Below are 7,014 nucleotides of genomic sequence, written 5' to 3'. Positions count from 1 at the left end.
TTTTACTGCGGTGCATCGCAAGTCAGTAGAATCGACCCTGAATACGGCTTAAAGTTATACTGAAACCCATGCGCCTACCTGTGGCGTCATGATGCATTGCATGGAGCACGTTGCTTTTAAGCTACTAGGGACGACTGATGGGAGGCGAGAACTACCAGAAGCGCAATTATTTTATTGCGACATTAATTACACGGTCCATAGAGGCGTTTTTCTGCCATCGCTGTTGGCAGTGTCGTGCTGTCTCGAAATACGCCATCATCGTGTAGGGGTTACCAAGGACGAGGAGAGTGCGTTCGGCTGCAAAAACGACAAAGCGAAGTGAAGGCACCGTCAACTCTCCAGTCAATCGGCTCGGTGGCGGAGCCAGCCGGAAGGCGTTCTGCCACGGATGCTCGATCAGAATGCGCAGGTGCATTGAATTGATTGAATGCGCAGATGCACAGCCATCATTCTGCACATACCGCTGCTGGTATGATCGAGCGTTGTGCGGACGGTTACTAATGCACACTAGCGTCCCTGCTGGAACGCTCGGTGCATTCAAACGTTTGAGCGGAACGGACTGCGAACGCCAAGCTAACATTAACTGGGTGCTTCTCGTCGGCGGGGACTCGACCACAGCCACCCGAAGTGAACGGACGTGCCGTCGGCGCGCACTCCGAACCGATCCGACGTGAGCTTTGCCCGTCGCCCCTTGCCCGGGCCTCCCGAGGCGCGAGCTTTGCCCGCCGCCCCCCGCTTGGGCCTCCCGAGGTGCCGTGCGCTGTGTGTGCCAGTCACCACGGAATACGCACGAATCCCCTCCGTTTGCGCCGCTGCCGACCGCTAAATCTACATCCGAACCTTTATTGGACCGTATCTGTGTCGGAAAGTCTGCTCCTGGCCAGCCGCCGCACTGGGTCTTGCTTCGCTAGAGGCTGGCCAATCACTGGTAGCGCACCCACCCCCAACAGCCATGGAGGTGCAATCGCAGGGCGAAGACCTCGACCCGACAACGTTCAGACCCAGTGAGTGGACCACGATACTCCGCGAGTACAAGAGAGGCAAACCAAGCCCGGAAACGCTGGTTGTGCCAACTCATGCAGCCCCTGTTCGAGATAAGCCTGCCGCGCCCGCCGTCGGTGCTCCGGCCGACACTGCCCCTGCGACCTTCAAGCCGACATACCGTGCTCAACAACAACAGCTGCGCGTGACGCACGCGATTGCATTGCGAAGTAAGCAACTTGCTTCACTCCCTCCCGGCACTACCCAATGGGCATTGAAACTCCCTCGGACGTCCGGATAAGATCCTGACGTCCAAGTCCCAGAGCAGTCGTCCTGGGGACATCCAGTGGATATCATTATCGGACTAATTTCAACATCCAGTTCTTATCCTCCTGCGGACATCCTTAGGTCATTCGTGTTGGACATTTCGCGACTGTCCCGAGTAGGACTGCGTTCGGACTTGAGTGACGAACTGCTCTGTTGCTGAGCATTTCTGCACTTGCAAATATCTACATAGAACCGGCCTTGAGTTCATTCAAGCTAAAGCTGTGTTCAGTAGAGGCATCAACGTTTGTCTGCGAAATATCAATGAGTCCTCAAACACACAGCATAAAATAAACCAAATTCGATCGAATTCTACCTGCCCATGGGATTTTTTTCCTCTGGTGGAGAGCATACAGGTAACCATGGAGGCAGGTTAGTGGACTGGTTCTAAAGCACAGCGTGATCGTAAAAGCTAACAAGCTTGTGTGACCGTCTCAGTATTATTATACTTGCAGAGCCACAGAAACATTTCTGTGCTTAGAGTGCTTACGCGTTATCAAACGTATCCTTTTTGGACCATCACGCTCGCCAGATATCGATGTGACCAGAGACCGACTGTCCCATTGTATAGTTGACGTCCATTTAGAACGTTTTTCAAATAATAATACTTAACAGCAGCCTCTCATTTGGAAACTTCAGAAATATTTCGATCATCTCTAAAAACGCAGAAAATGCGTCGCAAGCATACCCATTATGCTACCAGCGCAATCTTTTCTGAAGCTTAGCATACCCTGCATTTTTTTTTCGCGGGAAACTATTTCTATTTATCGTTTGGGGTATCCTTCTGGCAGTATTTTTGAAACTGTGGATCGGCAGAATTTCACTGGTGGCATTAACCCTGTTTTTGTTTACACTGCTGTTGTGACAGTTAACAACACAATAATAATTTCCAGTCATCCGAGGAGGCGCCGTCGGAAACAAGAGACGTTTCGCGCGCAGCGCGAGCTAAGCGCCGGCGCGACCTTGAATGGAAGCGGCGAAAACGTACACCTGTGGGAGGTGCAATCGTACCGCCAGGAGAGAAACGAGCACCATGCGAGCGCTGGCGTCTAGGATGAAACTTGACGTGCGAAAAAGGCGCGAAGGCGAGCGTTTCGCGCGTTTATTGTGAGTGCATAGGCGCCATTTTCAGTTGTCACTACGGCTGCGCAAGGTGCTCAAGGCTGTTGTTTCTTTCTCCTGGGCTCCTGGCCGGGTTGGCCCCGCAGAAAAGGTAAGTCTACAGGCCACATATATGCGCAATAGTTCTCGTGAGCGGCTTTCTTTTAGTCGCATATATGCAAGGAGGTGCTGCTGTACGCGATTGCTTGCGGTCGCATACGTCGCTGGGAGCTGCTACTCATTATTAATACTCTGTAGTGCGCGCAAAGTATGCAGAGAGCTCGCAAGAGATTTGCTGAAGAGACAGCGGCACGGGAGACGAAGAAATCCTTTCAGCTTCTCCATTCTCCGTGCACCGGGCAGGAGTGTTCTCCGACCAGTCCATCTGTTGTTTCGCAGTCCTTGTGCAAACGGTAATTAAACGTTGGAAACCGTACCTTGTGTTAACGTGAACGAAATCGTTCAGAAACCCGAGTCGTCAGAATATGACACACTTTCAGAAGACTCCACATTCTGTGACCGCGATTACTGCGGGCGATTGAGATTCGGTGCGGATCGATGGCTTTCCACTTCGTGAGTGAGGCTACAATGTATGCATATTTAATTTCTATAGTCGCACATGATAAAACTGAAAATTTTTATATTAGCTGGTGAGATTGTAAATGTGGTATTTAATACAAGTAATACTTTGGGATCTCCTAAACATGACTACTGGCTTGTAAATGCCTAAACATACAGCACAGTTGTATAATTGAGCATTTAACCCACCGTCAAGGTATCTAATTACAAAAGAAATCCTAAAATTAGCAGCTGTGAGACCTAGCTAGGCTAATTTGGTGCAAAATTTTAAAATATGCGCACTGTATTGCAATGTCAGGTGATTGTAAGTTAATTTACACTATTCACATTAAACAAACTATTCTCATAAAATAGTGTTTGCAGTCTTTTGCTTCGTAAATTGGTAACTCGTTCCATGGAAGAAATATTTTTATTTTTATTTTGGCGTGGCTGTTGCAGTCAGGTAATTTTTGAGCTCACAGTCAGGTTTGTTAATTTATTATGCATCTTTCCTAGTACAAAATAGGAGGTGTTTTTTTTTGCCACATCATGGTGGTAACAACATTGAGATTTTATTACTGGTCACAGTCTTTGAACTTGTTCAAGCATGTGTTCTTTCTTCAGATGCGTTATGCCAATGTTGAATTCACCAAAACTGAAGAAGTGGAAGTTGTTCCTACAATTAGTTGGATCTCCGACGACAAGTGTTGGTGGCCAGCTCACGCAAAGCCCAAAAAGCTTACTTCAATGGTGAGAAAATCACACCCGGTGGAATCAACGTGGAAACAGTTTGACATTTCTGTAAAAGGGTTATTAGTGGGAGCCATGTTTTGGTATGGGGATTTTTTAGAACAAAATGAGAGTCAAAACTTGACCATTGCATTGTCATTTCTTGTTCAGCCACATACGATCATGCACGTAAAAAGCTGAATAAAAGTCAGTTCACATCGGACCTGAGCAGTGACCCTGACATGGTTCAAAAAAGACGCCGCCGAGCACAATTTATATACACAGACTCGGATTAAAGTGATTCGCAACCTTCTCCAAGCTCTGTGAAGCAGCTGCGAATCCCAGAGGTTCCCGAAGATTTTAAGCAGAGTGAGGTAAATGTGGTCACTACAGCTCTGTAACGCAAAAAATATAGCTGCTGTGAATAAAATATAATGATTACTTTATTTGTACGATGGTGCCCATTTAAAGCTTTCTTGTAGTTTATGATTGCTTGTTCTGTCTAACATCTGTGAATGTGTCCCATGTTTTGTCCATCTGTGTAAGAGAGCTCTGTGGGGACAACAGTGCCATTCAGGTTCTATGAGCCTGAATTCATTTTCTGTTTCCAAGGTATTGCTAGAATTTGAAAAAAGGCACGGTCCAAATAATTTAGGTCTGATTGATTGATTGAGTAACTTTTATTTTACAGTCCTGCAGAACGCGTATTAGCACGTCGCGGGCCGCTCCCACGTCGGGACCGACAGGCCTAGCCTGCCAGCCGCATCGTGGGCCTGCTGGACAGCCCAACGTTGCTCAGCCAGGAGTGGGTTGCGGAGGGCCGCCTCCCACCTAGCTGAGCTGAGGTCAGGGCTTGCTATAGAGATACATCCCCAGAGCATGTGCGAAAGTGTTGATCTATCCCCGCAAGCAGGGCACGCGTCATCAGTGTAAATCTCCGGATATATCGCATGTAACGTGAACAGGTTGGGATAGGTTTCTGTCTGCAACAGTCTGAATGTCACTGCCTGAGGCCTAGTGAGCTTGGGGTGAGGAGGAGGGTATTGTCGCCGCGAGAGATAGAAGTGTTTAAGAAGTTCATTATAAGTGGCAGGCGCGTCCCTACCAGAGCTGTGTGATATTTTAGGTGTGAGGATTGCCAGTACCTTTATGTTCCTTAGTCATTACTGAATGTAGTGAAGTGTTATAGCGTACTGATTGCCAACATTTTTTTCGGGGATTGGACGAGCCTCACCTCACGATTCATTCACGCTAATGAAACAGTCAATGCCTGTGCTCTCTTCATGTCTCGTATTCCATGTGGCATTCTTCGCTTTTTTTTCATGTTCCCTGCTGTTAAGGTGAAGAATAAGTGTATTGTAGTGAAAGAAGTTTACCATGCTTTTGAAGTACACTGAGGTCTACACCTGGTCCTGCCTACCTTGATGTTTCTAAATATGTATTACCGATAGTGGTGCTTAGTAGACGTTCCTATATTATGTGATCTCATTTCACTCTTGTAGCACTTAGAGGCTGGAAATTTTAATGTACTGCTCTAAAAGCTGTCACCTGCAGCCTTTGTCTTAGTTTGTGATAATAAGTTGTTGACATTTATTATAATGCAGGACTGTCACATGCATTCTGTCTCTGAATCTTACAGGTTTGCAGTGTCTGGTCTCGTGAGCAATTCTGTGTTTGAATACTTGCAACACTTGCATTACTAGCGGCTCACTGTATTAAATCAAGCTTTTGTAATCGAAATGAATAAAAATATCTGTGAAAGTGATTGTCTCTCCATTTTATGTAAACTTAGCTTGCTTTGGAATCTGCGTTCTATGTGTGCAAGTTGTATTTTCATTAGTACATGTCAGTACTGCATCATCTTTGCAGCACAGATTCTACACAAGGCCAATGTTTACGCTAACTGCGCTATTCAGCCCATTTAAATAAAAATGAACATTCTGGAGACGTCCCTTAATGGTCCACGGTTCGTCGTACGGATGTCTGACGGACGTTTAGCAATGAAAACATAAACAAATTCTTGCGTCCGTGGAACATCCGTATATCGGTTCTAGATATCCGCGGGACACCCCTCGGACTGCCAATTAGTATGCGCCTGCTAGCCCTGTGGATGTCCGCCGTACGCCCATAGGCGATCTGAGGACGTCCTATGGATGACCAAGATATCCAGAATCGGTAGTCCAGTGGACGTCCAGAGGAGTTCAAATGCCCGTTGGGTATAAGGGTAGTCTTCCGCCCAAGAGGAGACCTCGCTTTGAACGGAGCCATGGCGCAGCCACTCATGCAAGCTCTGCGAGTCACCGCCGCTGACCGGGACCTAGGAGAGTTTCACCTCCTGATTCACCCGACGAATAACACCTTCACGGTCGCTACACCTCACGAGTCAACGGCCCTTCACCTCGTCCAACTCAAGGAAGTGGTCCTTCAAGAAACCAGTTACCCCGCCGCCGCCTACATTGCACCGCCGCCCACTGCTGCGCGCGGAGTCATCTCGCAAGTCTACTGGGCGGAAACGCCGGAAGAGATGCTACAAGACCTCCAGAATCGCAACCCGGAAGCTGATATCATCGCATCCCGCAGAATGGGTAGGACCCTTTCCATATTGATCACATTTGCGCATGGCCCAGTGCCTCACACCATACGCTACATGAGTGTAGTGCATAGATGCACGACGTACAAGGGAAATCCAGACGTGTGCACAAACTGTCGTCGACCGGGCCACAGATACGACGGGTGCCCCCACCCCAAGAGTGGTCTCTGTCCGCGGTGCGGGGACAAGCATGAGCCGCAAGATGTTCCCTCTTGCATCCCGATCTGCATTCTCTGTGGGGGGCAGCACCTCACGGGCACCGACTCGTGCAAGGCAAGACGTGCCGCCACCAAGCGACTTAGCCCACCGCCCCAGAAGACAAAGTTCCCTACCAAGAAGGACTTTCCCCCGCTTAGCACGACCCTCCCGTCTACCTCTACATGGGCTTCCAAGGTTGCCAAGACGAACATCATGACCTCCCAGGACTCGGACGTGAAGGCTCTGCGGGATGAGGTAAGGCAGCTCAAGGCAGCCCTCTCTACCTCCATTCCTGCTCTACCCGCCACTCCACCATCCCCATCTTCTTCATCCACCCCGTCCGACCAACCTCCTCAGAAAAAGAGGAGGCCTGACGAGAGCCCAGTCTAACCTATAGACCTGGAACCCAAATTTCAGGACCTCGCCCAAAACCTAGAAGCCAAGTTCACAGAGCGCATTACTGCGCAGGTCACTGCATAGTGCCAGACTATGATTGAAGCTACCATTACCGGTATAATGGATAGGGTCATATC

The 7,014-nt window shown here is 48.6% G+C and overlaps 1 long non-coding RNA gene across 1 annotated transcript; it reads left to right on the top strand.

Moving 5' to 3' along the window:
* Positions 1-2,001: 2,001 nt before the first annotated feature.
* On the top strand, positions 2,002-4,547 carry LOC142573133 (uncharacterized). Its single transcript, XR_012826233.1, has 2 exons — positions 2,002-2,518; positions 4,385-4,547. It is a non-coding gene; the product is annotated as an uncharacterized LOC142573133 (long non-coding RNA).
* Positions 4,548-7,014: the final 2,467 nt, after the last annotated feature.

Source organism: Dermacentor variabilis, chromosome 2 (genome assembly GCF_050947875.1).
Source record: "Dermacentor variabilis isolate Ectoservices chromosome 2, ASM5094787v1, whole genome shotgun sequence".
NCBI lineage: Eukaryota > Metazoa > Arthropoda > Arachnida > Ixodida > Ixodidae > Dermacentor > Dermacentor variabilis.
The sequence above is the reverse complement of the archived record's forward strand: the minus strand, read 5'-3'. Positions and strand labels throughout refer to the sequence as shown.